Source organism: Pan troglodytes, chromosome 10 (assembly GCF_028858775.2).
Source record: "Pan troglodytes isolate AG18354 chromosome 10, NHGRI_mPanTro3-v2.0_pri, whole genome shotgun sequence".
Taxonomy (NCBI): domain Eukaryota; kingdom Metazoa; phylum Chordata; class Mammalia; order Primates; family Hominidae; genus Pan; species Pan troglodytes.
Genome location: NC_072408.2, coordinates 75,729,931 through 75,750,126, shown reverse-complemented (window position 1 = coordinate 75,750,126; position 20,196 = coordinate 75,729,931). Strand labels below are relative to the sequence as shown.

At 41.2% G+C, this 20,196-nt stretch overlaps 1 long non-coding RNA gene across 1 annotated transcript in view; it reads right to left on the bottom strand.

Annotated features, from left to right (window-relative positions):
• The window catches only part of LOC104001605 (uncharacterized), a 58,753-nt gene that overhangs the window by 11,055 nt on the left and 27,502 nt on the right, over positions 1-20,196 (bottom strand). The window lies entirely within an intron of this gene.

Below are 20,196 nucleotides of genomic sequence, written 5' to 3'. Positions count from 1 at the left end.
CATACATTTTAGGGAAGCAGAAGTTACAGGTAGTCATAAAATCAAAATATATGGGGGTCATGCATTGGTTTGGCTCCCCGAAAGTGGGATACCTTGAAGTGGGAGGCGGGGGCTTACAGGTCATAGATGGATTCAGAGATTCTTTAATTTGCAGTTGGTTAAAGGAGTAAAGCTTTGTCTAAAAACTTAGAAGAAAGGAATGTTTGAAGTTGAGATAAGGAAGTCTGTTAACCAATACAGAGTGAGCTATAAGGGGTGTGTGACTTAACCCTTGTCCGGTATGGCCTTAGGTCCTGTTTATAATGTGGTGTCTTATTGTCACAAAGAGACTGTTTTGTTCATCTTATGATCTCTATTCTAACATTAATGCTGGTCAATTGTGCCTAAACTGCAAAAGAGAGGGGACATAACAAGATGTGTCTAACCTCCCTTCCCATCATGGCTGGGAATTCAATTTTTGAGGTTTCCTGGGGTCTCCTTGGCCAAGAGAGTGTCTGTTCAGTTAGTAGGGGCTTAGCATTTTATTTTTAGTCTATAGCTATATGCTTTAGCCTATTGCTCCTAGGTTACAAATGTGCATGGCATGTTACTGTACTGAATACTGGATACAGCTGTAACACAATGATTACATATTTGTGTATCTAAACATACCTAAACATAAGGTAATTTGTTGTGCTACGACATTATGATGGCTACAACGTCACTAGGCAATAGAAATTCTTTAGCTCCATTATAATCTTATGTGGTCCATCATTGACTGGACCGTCACAATGCAGCACATAACTGTAATGTGATTTTAAGAATTTTCACTTCTTGGTCACCCCTTCAGAACACCTTATAGTGTATAAATTGGTAAAGAAAAAATTATTCTGACACTTGTTAAAATGGTAATATAGGGGAGAGAAAGTAATATCTTTTCCTTACCCATTGCAAGATTTATGGCTGACATCCCTATAACGAAAGATGGATTAACAAGAGAAAAGCATAACAAATTTATTTCATCAAAGTTTTTAGGTGACACAAGAGCCTTCAGAAATGAAGACTCAATGACCCAAGGAAAACTGTATTTTTATGGATGGTTATGCAGAAGTGTGATTAGAGGACAAAGGGTATGACCTGTGTATTAGTCTATTTTGCCTTACTACAAAAGAATACCTGAGACTGGGTAATTTATAAAGAAAAGAGGTTTATTTGGCCCTCTTCTGCAGACTCTATAAGAAGGATGGTGCCAGCATCTGCATCTGGTGAGGTCCTCAGGAAGCTTACAATCATGGCGGAAGGCAAAGGCAGAGCAGGCGTGTCACATGGCGAGAGAAGGAGCCAGAGAGGGGGAGGAGGTGCCAGGCTCTTAAATAATCAACTCTTGTATGAACTGATAGAGTGAGAACTCACTCATTACCATAATGACAGCACCACGCCATTTATGAGGGATCTGCCCCCATGACCCAAACACCTCCCACTAGGCCCCACCTCCAACAGTGGGGATCACATTTCAGCATGAGATTTGGAAGGGACAAATATCCAAACCTCATCAATCTGTTAAAGAAAATTGATGGGAGGCCATTGTTTTGGACTGAGTTCCTGCACCAAAAAACAGTAGATTCACAGCAACCAATTACACAGGGCCCAGTTTACTTCAGCCAGCATGATAAGAAAGTCCCCTCTGTTTTAAGCCTATAAGAAAAGTAACTTTATGATGACCAATCCAGTTTTTGCTCCTTGCTTCTCCTTTCTTCTGCCTTTTTTGCCTATAAAGCCCATCTCCTCTGCTCAGCTCATCTTCAGATGGAATACTGCTCAACTTATGAATTGATAATCAAAGTCAATGAGATCTTTAAACTACACATGTTGAAATTTTGTTTGTTTGACAGATCTAATGGTAATAAACTTGGGGTAACTTAGCAAGGCCTGTTTGTTCAGAATCTTCTGCCTGGCTATAGGGCAGATCCCCCTCTGGAATGAAGGTCTTATGACCCACTTTCAGGGGAGGTAGATCAGAGAACTCTTTCTATGGCCTCAGGGGAGAAAGGTGGAGAAGGTCAGAGTGTGATCTTTCTGCTTCTGCTGTCTTCTCAGTTTCCAAGGTGGCATATTTTGGGGTATGGTGTTGTGAGCCCCAACAGTAAGGAAGACTTTATTCAAAACTGCAATAGGGGAGAGAGATCAGGCTCAACAAAGATAGCTGGGGATTTATAGCCAAGGGGCAGAGTGAGGGGTCAGTGGATAGAAAAGTAAAAATAGGAGACATTTGGGGTAGGAGGGTTCTTGCTGAAGGCAGGCCAGAGTGGTCAGATATCAAGGGTGGAGAGATTCTTGCTAAACTGACTTAGTGTGATTCTTGGTACAACTAGGCTAGGCAGGCCAAAGTCAGGATGGATGCCAAGTTCTTTGAAGCATCACTGAAAAAGGGGCTCAGGGGAGCCTGACTAAAGTTTGGTCAAAGAGAGAGTCTTTGTCACATCGTCGTCTGTTTTAAATCTGACTCTTGAAACTGAACAGTTCAACACAGACAGAGTCTGACCAGTGCAGGATAGAGAACAGATATGTCCTTTCTGGAGATGTATGCTAAATTTCTCTAGCATGTTGACATCGGACTGCTGTGCAGCCATGAAGCCCCATTATGGATTGGCTCGTGTGATATTGTGAAAGTGAACTATATACTTGCTCTTCATCCCCATTTCCTGGCATAGAACTCCTAAAATTTTGGAATCTTCAAAGCAATAAGTATCTTTCTATGCTAATGAGATGACTGGTGGCTGGCAGCCCTTAGGGAGCTTCAGGATGGGGCCTGGTCACCAGAAAAACCAAGGCAGGATTAGAGGGTTCAGACTTTAGCCCCACCATTCAACTTCCAGGGTTTAGTCAATCATGCCTACATAATGAAACTTCCATAAAAGTCCAAAAGGACTGGGTTCAGAGAACTTCCAGATAGCTGAACATGTGGAGGTTCCTGGATAATGGAACATCTAGAGAAGGTCTGGACGTTCCGTGAATCTTCCCACGTGCCTTGCCCCATGCATGTCTTCATCTGTGTCCTTTACAATAAATGAAAAAATGTTGAGTAAAGTGTTTTCCTGTGTTCTGGGAGCTACTTTAGCAAATTAATCAAATCCAAGGAGAGCATCGTAAGAGCCCCAACTTGAAGCTGGTCAGTCAGAAGGACAGGTCAAACAGTCTGGAGCGTGTGATTGGCATCACAAGTGGAGGACAGTCTTGTGGGACTGAGCGCTCAACTCTGAGTTCTGATGGTATCTCCAGGTAGACAGTGTTAGAGCTGAATTATAAGACACATAGCTGGCATTCACTGCAGAACTGATTGGTTGTTGGTGGGGAGAAATCCCTACATACTGGTCAGTGACCAGAGGTCACAGAAGTCTTCTGTGTTGATTGTTGGTGAGGGAGAGAAGAGAAAAAGCACTTGATTTTTATTCCTATATTCTCAGAGCTTGTAATTAAGATTGCAGACAGCTAAAACATCAGGTCCTTTCTCCTAAGAACGTTCTCTTTCCAATTTATCCATCATACAACCCAAGTTACTTTCCCCAGATAGACCTGAGCAACCACCAATTGCCTGCTAAATAAAATCCATCCATCTTAACAGAGCACATTAACCTATCACAACAAGTTCTATTAGTTTGAGCAAATTCTCCCAAATTTGAGGACATCAAGGTCTAACCCAAACCATCTCCCTGAAATAGTGACTTGGGGAGGAGTGGGACCTGAGATTGCTTAATGAGGGGTGGGGCTTCTACCTAAGACCCCAGCAACATCAGGGCATAGATCCCAAGAGCCGTGTCCTGGAGGGCTATTGAGGTCAACACCAGCAAAGCGAGTCTAGAGGTGACCAGGGGGACTGAACACAGAGGAGAAGATTGAACACCAGCTCCCAACTAAAGAGGTTTCACGGAATGGGTGAGGTGGGAGGGAGAGAAGCCAAGAGTATCTGTCAAAGCAGGCAGGGGGTAGGTCAGGGGCTTGGGACAAATTCTGGAGATGGAATTTGGCTCCTACAATGGATTCCCGTCATTATTTAAGTGCGACTCTGCATGCCAGGGACAGGCTCGATCACAGGTGCTACAAAAGTCCTGACAGAATGAGAAATTTTCAGTTTTTGAGACTGTAAGGCTGGGAATTTGACTTAGAACAGGAAGAGTAAGTAGGTTTTGTCTCCTGTGTCACCTCTGATAGATCACTGGTTGCTTGAAGCACTAAGTTGAGAAGGATTCTGAAGATGCATGTAAACTCCATGGGAAAGTATGTCCAAATGGACCAGTGACATCCGTCAATAGTGTGGGGCAAAATGAGAGGTGGCCTGGGAGCCATGTATCGCTACCCCTGTCACGACGCTGCCACAGAAAAGTCCCTCCCCAAGGATCAGCTGGCATTTCTATACCTGCTGCCACATGCCCCTAGATTTCCAGTACCTTGCATATTCATCTCCAATGTAAGATTTATTTCATATTCCTCAGTTATTCTCATGCTCTTATGCATATTTATTTCTTAGATAACTTGGTCCAAAACTACCCAGCTTTTTTTTTTGTTTGTGGCACTCTCAGAGTCTCAGTAAATTTTTCAGTGCCCCGTCCCTAGACCAAAAGAAACGCCTACCAGAGCTATTTGTTAATTAGGTCTAAGCAACTTGATAAATATTTATGACCTAACAACTTAGTCTGAAAAACTGTATATAAAAATTGAAATAAAATAATTGTATTTCATTCTTAAATAATTAAAGTTACCTATTAATGGGAGGCATTTTCCTGTTGAACACTGCATAACTTCTGTCAACCTAAATGGAAGACGCTGAGGCACAAAATATAATTTAAAGAGTTTACTTGAGTGAAAGTGAGGACAGCTGCCCCAGCGATTCAGACCCTAGGAACCTGGAATACAAGCTTCCTTTGGACTTTGTTAATAAGCAGGTTTTTAAAGGCAAAAAAAAAAAAAAAGGAACAGGGAGTAAGCTGATACAAAGTTATTTATCAGGAATTCTCATTAGTTTACAGAAATAACATTGATTAGTGATAGGCTATACATTGTTCAGCTATAGGGTATGGGTTGTATTGTCTGATGCAACATTATTAGGTTAATTTATAGATACTTGTAGCAATAGCAAGCAATTTCAAGAGATGAATATGTAGCTCAAAGGAGGCGATAGAATGTGATTGCTGTTTGATGTTAATGTCTCTCTGGGCTTGGTAATTTAAAAGGATTTGGATTCCTCAGATAAAAGTTCTTCTCTCCTCTTCTCTTAGCTGCTGCTGCTTCTTATTCTTCTTCTTCTTCCTCTTCTTCTTCTCCTTCTGCTTCTTTATCTTCTTCTTTCCTCTCTCTTTCTCTCTCTCTCTCTTTTTCTCTCTCTCTCATTTCTTTGTTTTGTTTTGAAACAGGGTCTTGCTCTGCTGAAATGCAGTGGCATGATTATAGCCCACTGCAGCCTCCAACTCCTGGGCTCAAGCCATCCTCCCACCTCAGCCTCCAGAGTAGCCGGGACTACCACTGTACACCACTACACTCAGCTAATTTTTATTTTTATTTTTGTAGAGACAAGGTCTTCCTCTGTGTTTCCCAGGCTGGTCCCAGATTCCCAGGTTCAAGCAATCTTCCTGCCACGATCTCCCAAAATGCTAGGATTACTGGAGTAAGCCTCCACGCCCAGCCTCTTTTCTCACTTCTCAAGCCTTGGAATTAGACTGGACACCACCACCCTCATTTCCTGTTTCATGTTTCTGCACGTAGTGCCACAGGATAGGCACAGTAGACCCAGCTTCACAAGTAATATGACATAATCAAAAGAAATGTTGAAATGTTGCACAATCTAATGGTGACGCTGTCAACTACCGTGAGCTAATAGTTTGTGTGGTACCTGAATGGGTGTCAAGTATCACTGTGCTTTCCTTACAATTCTAAAATATCCAGTGGCACCCTAGGGCACCTTGGTACACAGCCTGGAAACCATGGGCTTGGAAGGCACTTCATCCATTTCATATTAGTACCTGTTTTCTCTAAAAATAAAAAACCACTTTATATTTTCCTACTGGACATAGTCCCTCTATTAATGAAGCATCCTCCATGAGAAAAATACAAAAAGGCCATTAAAAGTTCAATGAAAGTTATGAAAAAAAGAAAAAAAATGAACTCAGGAAGTCTTCGAAAATGAGACAAGGCACCATGATCTTACTAAATCATCCAACATATGTCAAAATGTGTAATAAAACACATTTTTCCTTTGAATGCTAGCCAACTTCTGTTGTTTGCTTTGATTGACAGCTTGGATAGACTGGAACAGCAGGGAGCTGGTGAAACTACACTCCCAGGACAAAACAGGTTTCTTCATTTTGTTTTGTTTTGTTTTGTTTTGAATTCTTTGAAAACCAAGGAAGAAAGGAGAGGGAACAGGACAAAGAGAAGAAGGCAAGAAGAGATCATCGCTGTCCTCACTTACACAGCTATTTTTTCCATTCAATTATACATTTGGCAAATATTTATATTCTCTTGCCTAGAGGCAATCATATTTGCATCAAATACTTGAATGCAGGATGTTAAAGAAACAACAGGCTGGTCAGAGTCCGGGCTACAAAGGCTTACAAGATCCTTAGGCTTGCGCTAAGCACCTTTCCTCTGCTGCCTTCTGCCCCCGCTTTGGTGAGGTGACATTGTCCAGGCCTGCTCAATTCTTTCCTTTGTTGCACCCTAAGCACCTTCGCACCCCAATCTCTAGGTCCAGCAGGACCAGAACAAGGGAAAACAAAGCCTCACCGCAGGACAGTGTGGTTCAGGGCATGCAGAGCTCTTAAATCTTCAGTCATTCAGAAAGAAGGGACTGTTGCTCTTCACCCAGGAAGAATCTTAATTATCCAAATGCATAGGGGCCCTCATGGGTGGTTCCTTAAAATCTATGTGAGTCATACAATCAAAAAAAAGAAAAAGCAGATCCTGAAATCCGTGAGTAATAGAGCACAGTTTCAGAAGCAGGGGTACATTTCTTTTGCATTTGCTTCCAGATTTCTGAACTTAGGTTTCACTCTATAGAAATCTGAGCTGGTGGTAAAAGGAGTAAAAATGAATGTGTTATGAGCCCCTTGGTTCATAATGGGCATTTTCTTGTTGCCTCGCCACAGAACAAGGAGCAGCAGTAAGATCTTGTTCTCATCTCACAAAGCAGCTGCGCTGACACTTCAAGCAGCTGGCTCTAATGTCAGCAATTGACGTTTACCGTTGATCATTTCACCAGCTAAGTTAAACACATCAGGCTTGCTCATAAGTGCTGGCCATGAAGAAAGTGCTCTGGAAGGCAAACAGCCAGTGAAAAATCCAGCCCCTCAGCACACACAGGAGAAAGTTTCCCTTTTTATAAACTATCTAAAAGGGGAAAAGGGAGAGGCATCATACTTTAAATTATGAATTAGCTATTTCATGCTGCAGCCAAAGCATTTCTCTGTTGGAGTGAGCATATCCCTGTAATGGCTTTTTAAAGGATGTTTGCAAAGTTAAAAGTCTACAATATGAAAGATTTAACTCATTTGCACCATCATTAAGGAATGAATTACAGTCATGACATTTAAGAGTTGACTGTGTTGTTGTTATATGACAAAGAAACATCCTTTGAGCATTTCCCCAGAGCCTAGGCAGGATCTGGATTTCAGGAACCAACAAGGACCAAGTAAGTGCAATTACTGAAGGTATATAAAATCAAAACACCTGCCCCAAAACTTTGGTTTGACTTTAGGAGCTGTAAATTTCCAAAGCCAAACTGAAAAAAAGAATTGCTAGCCCCAACCACATCATTAAATGAGCCTAGCAATGAGGCACTTGGAGGAATCACAACCGTAAACCAAAAGTATCTGCGACAGATCTCAAGGAACTTAGAGATTTTTTTGGCTAAGGTTAAGGATGCACCCATGATACAGCCTCCTGTGACCTCCTGACACAGGAGGTCCTGATGTGCCCAAGGTGGTTGAGCCACAACTTGGTTTTATACATTTTAGGGAGACATAAGGCAAGACATCAATCATCCCATGTAAAATGTACATTCATTCAGTCTAGAAAGGTGGGACAACTGGAAACACCTGGAGGTGGGGTGGCTGCTTCCAGGTCATAGGAGGATTTAAAGATTTTCTGGGCAATTGGTTGAAAGAGTAATTATCAATAGAAAGGAAGGAAGGAATGTCTGGGTTATGATAAGGGGTTGTGGACACCAAAGATTTATCATGCAGATGAAGCCTCCAGGTAGCAGGCTTCAGAGAGCCTGTAAGTGTTTCTTATCAGACTTAAAGAGTCTGTTCTGTCAGTAATTCCAAAAAGGAAGAGGGTATAATGAGGCATGTCTGGCTCCCACTTTCCATAATGGCCTGAACTTGTTTTTTCAGGTTAACTTTGGGATGCCCTTGCCGAGAGGAGGAGTCCATTCAGAGGGTTGGAGGGCTTAGAATTTTATTTTTGGGTTATACAACTCTACCATGGGAGAAAATTTGGAGGTGGACCTCAGACATCCAATGGAATCTAGTTTAGACCTGGGTAAGAAAGATAGTTTAGGAACAAGGAAAATGGAAAAATATAGGTTCCATGGCTTCAAATTCCACCAAAGAAGAGAAACAAGAAAGGAATATATAGAACATTTATAATCTAAACCATACAGAACTCTGATAGTGTCTGAAACGTTGTGGAGGAAGTCAGGAACCCCAGGTGTTTCTTTCAGGGCCAAATAGATCGTGACCCTGAGCAACTGCCCAGCTACAGACTGGGAAAGAAAGGAATGAGTGGAATCCTTGGATCTGGGGTCTCAAGTGCAGATTCTGCTAACAATAGCAATGATAGCAACGTGCAAATTTTTTCCTCCCTTATGGCCTTTGGGCTTGCTCTTCCTTCTACCTATAACCTCCCTGATCCTCATGTGCTGGCTAACTCTCCCCATTCACAACCCGTGTCATAAGACTTTCCCACCCATCAGTCACTCTCGGCCACATCACTCTGCTCAAATTCCTTCACAACTCTTACTACCACCTGAATTTACCTTATTTATTATCCGTGTATTTGTTAATGGTCTGTCTCCCTAGTGGGGTAAGTGTTTAACAACTGGCTATGGGAGAAAAGGAATGTTAGTAAATATATGTAGCACACAACTTCCAAGTAATAATCAACTATACAATACCCTTTATTGTAAATTCCATGTGGTCAGCTGAATCTCACTGAATGCCTTTGTTGATTTTTGCCAAACTCTTGTGTCTGTGACTGCAACTGTGGCTGCCGTTCAACCATGATTTGACAAATGGAGCTGCATCCCTATCTGTTAGCTCTTTTCTCCATAAAAGTATTGCCATTTGATCTGATGTCATCTGCTGTTAAACTATTTCCCACCCTTGTACGAATTCTAGTCCCTAAATTGAAACCTCTTTCAGCTTCAGCCATGTTGTTTTCAACAATGCTAGCTATCATTTTTGTATAGTTGTAAGGACTGGAACAGTGTTTAATAAGAGCTTGCAAAATTTTTGAAAATATAACAATCTGCTTTCATGGGTCAACATGAGCCCTGTGCCTCTCCAGCTTGGATGGTAGTAAGTTTTATGAGAGGACAAAGGGCACCTGGCACATATCAAATATATACTGACTCTTACTTCATAAAAAACATACTAACATCAGTTGGGTGTGGTGTTTCACGCCTGTAATCCCAGCACTTTGGGAGGCCAAGGCAGGCAGATCACTTGAGGTCAGGAGTTCCAAATCAGCCTGGCCAACATGGTGAAACCCCATCTCTACTAAAAATACAAAAATTAGCTGGGCGTGCCGGCGTGCACTTGTAATCCCAGCTACAGGGAGGCTGAGGCAGGAGAATCACTTGAACCAGGTGGCGGAAGTTGCAGTGAGCCTAGATTGCGCCACTGCCCTCCAGCCTGGGCAACAGAGCAAGACTCCATCTCAAATAAATAAATAAATAAATAAATAAAAATAAATAAAGTCCACTAATTTAAAAAAAATACTAATCTTGGTTTTGATTCTCTTATATATACCATCATATACCTAATTCTTCATCTTCCCAGGATGGAAAAACTGGGAAAAGTGCTACCATCCTGGTCAACTAAGGTTGCCCATCTGCTGAGGATGGTAATTACCACCCTCATTATTAGAGGTTTCTAATGATCAAAAATTTTGGTCAGACATGAGATCTTCTCCCTGTCAGACTGTCTTTTTATAGACATTGTGTCACGGGTTCTGAAATGTTGAAAGGGTTTTGGTTTCCTGACTCAGGCTACTTGATTCTGCCTATTCACAGAAGTCTGCAGCACCCACCGAGGTTGGCCATGTGATTGGATATAGCCTTTCTTTAGCTCTGCAGATATGTGGATATATTCATTTGCTAGAGCTGCAATAACAAATACCACAGTCTGGGTTGCTTGCACAACAGAAATTTATTGTCTCACAGCTCTGGAGACTAGAAGTCCAGGATCAAGGTCTTAGCCAATATGGTTCCTTCTGGGGGCTATGAGAGAGACACTGTTCCATGCCTCTCCTAGCTTCTGGTGGTTTGCTGGTTTGCTGGCCATCTTTGGCATTCCTTGGCTGGTAGACGCATCACCCTGATCTCTGTTTTTATGTTCACGTGGTGTTCTTCCCCTGTTCATGTCTCTGTCTAAATTTTCCCCTTTTATAAAGACAGCAGGTATTTAGGGACCCACCTTGCCCTAATATAACCTCATCTTAACTAATTACATCTGCAATGATCTTATCCATTCTGAGGTACAAGGGTTTAGGATTTCAACATATGAATTTTTAGGTGACACAAAGTAACCCAATTTGATAGTAGATGTTTTTATTTGCTTGCTTAACTTTATTTTTTAATCTTTTAATTTTTCTTTGAGACAGGTCTTGCTCTGTCACCCATGCTGGAGGACACTGGCACAATCATGGCTTACTGCCTCCTCAACCTCCCCTGTCCAAGCCATCTTCTCATCCCAGCCTCCTGAGTGGCTGGGACCACAGGCATGCACCACCACAACCAGCTAATTTTTTGATTTTTTGTAGAGACGAGGTCTTGCTATGTTGCCCAGGCTGACCTTGAACTCCTCGGCTCAAGGGGTCCTCCTGCCTTGGCCTCCCAAAGTGCTGGGATTACAGGCATGAGCCACCATGCTCGGCTACTTGTTTAACTTTAACGACCTCTGAACTAGATGAGATTCTAAGAAGATAAGTGAATGTATTTTCTATCTAATAACTAAAAAATGTTAAACTTTATGGGATCTTGCATTCTTTCATAGCTTTAGGACCTTGCAACTTTTAGAACTGTTTAAAGACGTCTCACATGGCTTTGTCTGTCTTACAGTGAGAACTTGGGAGGTCACTCTTTTGATAATCTGGTTTGAGTCAGCAGTGTGCAGTGCTAGATGACATGCCGACAGCATACATTTTATTTCTGGTATCCACTCTGACATCTCTATTTGTTCCTTCCATACTTGCCCTAGAAATCCAACAAGAGAGTTCAGTGATTACATACTATAAATCAATTCTAAGGTGAGCATTTCCCTCTACACTTTAATGTTTCTGAAACCAGAATCTGTTTAGGAACTCTGGTATGCCAAAGTTTCGTTAGCAGCATTTTTTTTCTTTTAGGTGAGATATAAAATTATATGATCTTAATTAATGTTGTCTTAGTTCCAATACAGTATTGAGTACCTATGATATGCAGGCAGTGCTAAACATCTGGAATGTAAAGAATAGTAATAGCAATAGACAAAGGTAAACAATACATTTCAGTATAGTGATCTTTGGAGACAAGTTTTTCTTCCAGTCTCCTAATTGTCACATAGCCCTTTTCAATTGTATTGATTTGTGATTATCAGTTTACCTGCCTGTCTTCTCCTCTAGCAACTCGAGGGTAAGTATCCTGTCTTAATCACCATTGTATTCCTGCTGCCCAGTACTGTGCATGGCCTCATAGTCAACATTCAATGATTAAGTGAATGGATGGATTCCCTCAGCCCACATTGTGCTAGGAAGTCCTACTAAAGAAAATTTAGAATTTAGTTTTAATTACCAAGATATTAAGTCAAGTTTCATTGCCTACTCCAACAGGACTTTCCAGCAGGACTGCCCAGAATGCATACCATTAAATGGCATTTTTGCCTTAGTGGTTTTTGGTAAAAGTTGGAAAATCACGGTAATGTGTAAGGATTGTTCTGTGTTTGTACTGATTTCATGGTCAGCTGTCAGCTTGGCTACAATAGCATTCAGAAATGTGGGGATATGTAGAAATGTGGTGACATGAAGTCTTCCCCTTTTTCCAGGGAAGGATTCTGCCACCTTGATGGTCCTGTTGTTGTCAAGTTCAGACAAAATTAAGTCTAGATGAGCTTTACCTTTTTATTATTATTATTATTATTATTATTATTATTATTATTATTATTATTTTGAGACAGAGTCTCACTCTGTTGCCCAGGCTGGAGTGCTATGGTGCAATCTCAGCTCACTGCAAGCTCCACCTCCAGGATTGAAGCGATTCTCCTGCCTCAGCCTCTGGAGTAGCAGGGATCATAGGCACGCGCCACCAAGCCTGGCTAATTTTTGTATTTTTAGTAGAGACAGGGTTTTGCCATGTTGGCCAAGCTGGTCTCAAACTCCTGACCTCAAGTGATCTGCTCACCTTGGCCTCCCAAAGTGCTCAGATTACAGGCATGAGCCACCACACCCGGCCTACCTTACATTTTGAATAGGTAAATACATCCACAATTGAGAAATAGAGGCAAGATTAAGATTTAAGCGAGATGTAATAAAAGGCATGTGAGTTCGTTTTCTATCACCGCATAAAAAGTTATCACAAATTTAGCAGCTTAAAACAACACCCTTTTACTACTCCACAGTTCCTGTGGGTCAAGAAGCCGGACATGGCTTAACTGGGCCCTCTGCTTAGGGTCTCCCAAGACTGCAAGCAAGGTGTCAGCCAGGCTACATTTTCATCTGGGGGGCTCAACTGGGAAAGATCTGCTTCCAAAGATCACAGGTAGAACTCATTTCCTTGTGGTCATAGGACTGAAGTCCCTTTTCTCGCTGGCTGTGGCCAGGGGCTACTCTCAGCTCCAAAGGTCACTTGAAGTTCCTTGCCAGGCGGTCCTCTCCTTTCTCTCACAACATGGAAATGTACTTCAAAGCCAACAGCAGAGAGTCTCTGACCTAAGAGAGAGTCCTGTACCTGATTAAACCAGGTCCATCCAAGATAATCTCCCTTTTGATTAACTCAAAACACACTGATTTGGGGCCTTGATTACAACTACAAAAATCCCTTTACCTTTGCCATATTCTATTGATCAGAAGTAGATCAGAAGTCTCAACCAAATCCAAGAGGAGGATGTTACATGGGGTGAACGTCAGGGGGTAGGAATCCTGGGACCTATCTTAGAATTCAGCCTGCCTCAGCCTGTATAGCCTCTCACTGTAACATCAGGGCAATGGCATGGGGAAACTATATAAGGTTAACTTCCTGGAATTCCAGGGTTGACATGGGCCTCCAGAGTCATTCTCTGCCCCCACATGAATAATCCTTAACCAAACCTGAAAAATGAATGCTTATCCTCTTACAGATATCCAAGAAAAGTGAATCTCTTTGTAATTAGTCCTTGTGGATAATAAAAGTTAGTGTTGCCAGGAGGAAAATAGGTTTCTTGTCCCACACCACATCCATTTCCTTGGCAGTGGCTTTTTAGCTTTCTGGGGCATAGAGTTGGGAGGATTGTGAAGCTGAGGGCTCGAGTGAAAAAGACTTCTGGGATCAATTATTGATGCCTGCTTGAGAAGGCATAACAGAAACATCCATGTGATATAGTTACCAATGTTGTCATAAGAAGATGACTAGGCTAGAAGACTTCTGTTCTAGTCCCAGCTCCACTCTAGCAAGTAATTTTGAACAAATCACTATCTCTTGGCCCTTGTTTCTTTCTCTGTTTTTTTTTTCAAGGCTGCCTCCTAGGGTTTTCATGAAGATTAAATGATATAACTCAGATGAAGGTGCTCTGTAATGGTAAATCAATAAACAACTATAAGATAGTATTGCCACTGAGCTTCTTGAAAGAAATTATTCCAGCCCATCTTCTGACACAGTTTTTGGCCCAGCATCTTATTTCTGCCTTCTTTAAATATCAAGTGAAAAATAACCTTCTCAAACTTGGACTTGGTGAACTGACAGCTTCCTGCAATAGCTGTCTGGCTTATCATACGGATAAACAATGTGACAACACCATTGTGACTGGTGAGTCAACCCTCATGTCTTCTGGCTCCTTTGAGTTTGCTATATTAAAATTATGGTTCACCCAAAACAAACAAACAACTTTATTTTAATATCATTGTGTGAGTCCTCGGATTGCCAAAATTGTGGCCTATACAGGTACATGAAGAACAATCTTGGGATCAGAAAAGCAAATATTTAGAAAGTAAATGCAATACAGTTTTCCTGGACTCTAAAGATAGGAAATGTCAATTCAGGAGCTCATACCTGCAGGCTCTGCTCTTCCCCTTCTTCATAACTGCAGAAAATGCAAGAGAGGAAACAGTCACCATCCACTAAACCCTTATTACTCAAAAGTGTGGTCCATGAACCTCCAGCATGGGCATCACCTGAGAACTTATTAAAAATGCAGAATCTTGGGCTGAACCTCAGACCTGCTGAATCAGAATAAGCATTTTAACAAGTTCTCCAAATTATATGCATGTACATTAAGGTTTAAGAAGCTGCACTGAATTTTCCAGACATGGAAAATTCATGTTTAAATTACTAGCATTTTAAACATGATTCAAAAGCGTTGCTCTGGCCATTACTTTGTAACCACCCAGTGGGTTCACCTTGCCTGATGCCTAGACGGAGCCAATTTATCAAGACAGGGGAATTGAAATAGAGAAAGAGTAATTCATGCAGAGCTGGCTGTGTGGAGACTGGAGTTTTATTATTACTCAAATCAGTTCTCCCGGAGCATTCAGGGAGCAAAGATTTTAAGGATAATTTGGTGGGTGGGGAAGGCCAGTGAGTTGAGAGTGCTGATTGGTTGGGTTGGAGATGAAATCATGGGAAGTTGAAGCTGTTCTTTTGAACTGAGTCAGTTCCCGGTTGAGGGCCACAAGATCAGATGAGCCAGTTTATCAATGTATAGGTGGTGCCAGCTGATCCATCAAATGCAGGGTCTGCAAAATATCTCAAGCACTGATCTTGGGAATAGGTTAGGGAGGGTCAGAATCTTGTAGCCAACTGTATAACTGTATAACTCCTAAACCATAATTTCTAATTTTGTAGCTAATTTCTTAGTCCTACAAAGGCAGTCTAGTCCCCAGGCAAGAAGAAGGTTTGTTTTGGAAAAGGGCTGTTGTCGTCTTTGTTTTAAACTATAAACTAAGCTCCTCCCAAAGTTAGTTCAGCTTACGCCCAGGAAGGAACAAGGACAGCTTAAAGGTTAGAAGCAAGATGGAGTCGGTTAGGTTAGACCTCTTTCACTGTCTCAGTCATAATTTTGCAGAGGTGGCTTCAATTTCATATTGCTGGCAGCAATATACAGTCCGGTCTATTAGCAGTTTCTATGTAAGATGAGAGAGCACATTGTTAGGATTTTACCAACTTATATTTTAAAGGTTTCACTTGTGATCTGCTCATTAGAAAACAGTTAATCAGGAACAGATTGGGCACAGTTACAATCCAACACCAACTTGGCAGTATTGCAATGACCATAATGCTGATATCCTTAATGATTATTTTACATAGTAGAACCTTGTATCCAACTCTGCTTCATCTAAATGATGTATGAGGTTCCTGTGAACTCCAGAGGAACCCTATCATATCCGCATCTAGATCCCCTATAGGGCCTAATAAAGTATTTTGTAGCAGAAGTATAATTACTAAGGGTACAAGCTTAGAAAACAAGGCTGTACATTTAGAAGAAAAGGAAAATAAATAATGGTGGGGGAAGGGGGGCAAGCAGAAAAAGATGGCCTGGACTTCATTTATCTGTAACCCAGGTGTGATGGGTCCTTGGGAGCCATCTCCTCCAGCTTTGAAAACAGGGTTCAGCCTACATTACATCTGCATCAAGCAAAGGCTGTTCATAAAGCTTCAGAGAACAATGTCAATCTTATCAGATATTTTGTGGAAGACAAAGAGATGGCTTATATCACGTCTGATAAAAGAAAAACTTCAGCTGAATTAAATTTAAAGGAATTTAATTGAGTAATGAATGGTTTGTGAGTTGGGCAGCCCCCTAAGCCAGAATAGGCTCAGAGACTCCTGCACAGCCACGTGGGGGAAGAAGATTTATGGACAGAAAAAGGGAAGTGATGCAAAGAAAACAGAAGTGAGGGACAGAAACAGCTGGATTGTTTACAGTTTGGCATTTACCTTATTTGAACATGGTTTGAACAGTTGGCTACATTTGCTTGCCCAAAACTCAGTGATTGGCACAAGTGTAGGCTACAGTCTGTTTACACCTCCACTTGTTATAGTCTATGATGTACAGAGAAACCTTTAGGCTGAACTTAAATATGTCAGGAGGCAGCTTTAGGCTAAACTGGATTTAACAATTCTCCCCTTTTGATCATCTTTTCAATTTTGAGAAGTTGACCAAAGCTTTAGTCATTGATGTCACTATCACCATTGTAAATGTACTTATTTGGCCTTAGTATTAGTCCGTTTTCATGCTGCTGATAAAGACATACATGAGACTCAGCAATTTACAAAGGAAAGAGGTTTAATGGAGAACTCACAGTTCCGTGTGGCTGGAGAAGCCTCACAACCATGGCAGAAGGCAAGGAGGAGCAAGTCACACCTTACACGGATGGCAGCAGGCAAACAGAGAGCTTATGCAGGGAAACTCCCCCTTATAATACCATCAGATTTCGTGAGACTTATTCACTATCACAACAACAGCACAGGAAGACCTACCCCCATGATGCAATTACCTCCCACCAGGTCCCTCCCACAACACATGGGAATTCAAGATGAGATTTGGGTGGGGACACAGCCAAAGCATATTGTTCCACCCCTATCCCCCGCTAAATCTCATGTCCTCACATTTCAGAACTAATCATGCCTTCCCAATATTCCCCCAAAGTCTTGACTGATTTCAGCATTAACTCAAAAATCCACAGTCCAACATCTCATCTGAGACAAGGCAAGTAACTTCTGCCTATGAGCCTGTAAAATCAAAGGCAAGTTAGTTACTTTTTAAATACAATGGGGGCACAGGTATTGGGTAAATACAGCTATTCCAAATGGGAGAAATTGGCCAAAACAAAGGGGGCTACAGGCCTCATGCAAGTCCGAAATCCAGCAGGGCAGGAAAATCTTTTTTTTTTTTTTTTTAGGTTTCTTTTTTTATTTTATTATTATTATACTTTAAGTTTTAGGGTACATGTGCACAATGTTCAGGTTAGTTACATATGTATACATGTGCCATGCTGGTGTGCTGCACCTATTAACTCGTCATTTAGCATTAGGTATATCTCCTAATGCTATCCCTCCCCCCTCCCCCCTCCCCCCACCCCACCACAGTCCCCAGAGTGTGATGTTCCCCTTCCTGTGTCCATGTGTCCTCATTGTTCAATTCCCACCTATGAGTGAGAATATGCGGTGTTTGGTTTTTTGTTCTTGTGATAGTTGACTGAGAATGATGATTTCCAATTTCATCCATGTCCCTGCAAAGGACATGAACTCATCATTCTTTATGGCTGCATAGTATTCCATGGTGTATATGTGCCACATTTTCTTAATCCAGTCTATCGTTGTTGGACATTTGGGTTGGTTCCAAGTCTTTGCTATTGTGAATAGTGCCACAATAAACATACGTGTGCATGTGTCTTTATAGCAGCATGATTTATAGTCCTTTCAGTATATACCCAGTAATGGGATGGCTGGGTCAAATGGTATTTCTAGTTCTAGATCCCTGAGGAATCACCACACTGACTTCCACAATGGTTGAACTAGTTTACAGTCCCACCAACAGTGTAAAAGTGTTCCTATTTCTCCACATCCTCTCCAGCACCTGTTGTTTCCTGACTCTTTAATGATTGCCATTCTAACTGGTGTGAGATGGTATCTCATTGTGGTTTTGATTTGCATTTCTCTGATGGCCAGTGATGGTGAGCATTTTTTCATGTGTTTTTTGGCTGCATAAATGTCTTCTTTTGAGAAGTGTCTGTTCATGTCCTTTGCCCACTTTTTGATGGGGTTGTTTGTTTTTTTCTTGTAAATTTGTTTGAGTTCATTGTAGATTCTGGATATTAGCCCTTTGTCAGATGAGTAGGTTGCGAAAATTTTCTCCCATTTTGGAGGTTGCCTGTTCACTCTGATGGTAGTTTCTTTTGCTGTGCAGAAGCTCTTTAGTTTAATTAGATCCCATTTGTCAATTTTGGCTTTTGTTGCCATTGCTTTTGGTGTTTTAGACATGAAGTCCTTGCCCATGCCTATGTCCTGAATGGTAATGCCTAGATTTTCTTCTAGGGTTTTTATGGTTTTAGGTCTAATGTTTAAGTCTTTAATCCATCTTGAATTAATTTTTGTATAAGGTGTAAGGAAGGGATCCAGTTTCAGCTTTCTACATATGGCTAGCCAGTTTTCCCAGCACCATTTATTAAATAGGGAATCCTTTCCCCATTGCTTGTTTTTCTTAGGTTTGTCAAAGATCAAATACTTGTAGATATGTGGCGTTATTTCTGAGGGCTCTGTTCTGTTCCATTGATCTATATCTCTGTTTTGGTACCAGTACCATGCTGTTTTGGTTACTGTAGCCTTGTAGTATAGTTTGAAGTCAGGTAGCATGATGCCTCCAGCTTTGTTCTTTTGGCTTAGGATTGACTTGGTGATGCGGGCTGTTTTTGGTTCCATATGAACTTTAAAGTAGTTTTTTCCAATTCTGTGAAGAAAGTCATTGGTAGCTTGATGGGGATGGCATTGAATCTATAAACTACCTTGGGCAGTATGGCCATTTTCACGATATTGATTCTTCCTACCCATGAGCATGGAATGTTCTTCCATTTGTTTGTATCCTCTTTAATTTCATTGAGCAGTGGTTTTCAGTTCTCCTTGAAGAGGTCCTTCATGTCCCTTGTAAGTTGGATTCCTGGGTATTTTATTCTCTTTGAAGCAATTGTGAATGGGAGTTCACTCATGATTTGGCTCTCTGTTATTGGTGTATAAGAATGCTTGTGATTTTTGTACATTGATTTTGTATCCTGAGACTTTGCTGAAGTTGCTTATCAGCTTAAGGAGATTTTGGGCTGAGACAATGGGGTTTTCTAGATATACAATCATGTCAACTGCAAACAGGGACAATTTGACTTCCTCTTTTCCTAATTGAATACCTTTATTTGCCCTGGCCAGAACTTCCAACACTATGTTGAATAGGAGTGGTGAGAGAGGGCATCCCTGTCTTGTGCCAGTTTTCAAAGCGAATGCTTCCAGTTTTTGTCCATTCAGTATGATATTGGCTGTGGGTTTGTCATAGATAGCTCTTATTATTTTGAGATATGTCCCATCAATACCTAATTTATTGAGAGTTTTTAGCATGAAGAGTTGTTGAATTTTGTCAAAGGCCTTTTCTGCATCTGTTGAGATAATCATGTGGTTTTTGTCTTTGGTTCTGTTTATATGCTGGATTACATTTATTGATTTGCGTATATTGAACTAGCCTTGCATCCAAGGGATGAAGCCCACTTGATCATGGTGGATAAGCTTTTTGATGTGTTGCTGGATTCGGTTTGCCAGTATTTTATTGAGGATTTTTGCATCAATATTCATCAAGGATATTGGTCTAAAATTCTCTTTTTTGGTTGTGTCTCTGCCCGGCTTTGGTATCAGGATGATGCTGGCCTCATAAAATGAGTTAGGGAGGATTCCCTCTTTTTCTATTGATTGGAATAGTTTCGGAAGGAATGGTACCAGCTCCTCCTTGTACCTCTGGTAGAATTTGGCTGTGAATCCATCTGGTCCTGGACTCTTTTTGGTTGGTAAGCTATTGATTATTGCCACAATTTCAGAGCCTGTTATTGGTCTACTCAGAGATTCAACTTCTTCCTGGTTTAGTCTTGGGAGGGTGTATGTGTCGAGGAATTTATTCATTTCTTCTAGATTTTCTAGTTTATTTGTGTAGAGGTGTTTGTAGTATTCTCTGATGGTAGTTTGTATTTCTGTGGGATCAGTGGTGATATCCCCTTTATCATTTTTTATTGCATCTATTTGAT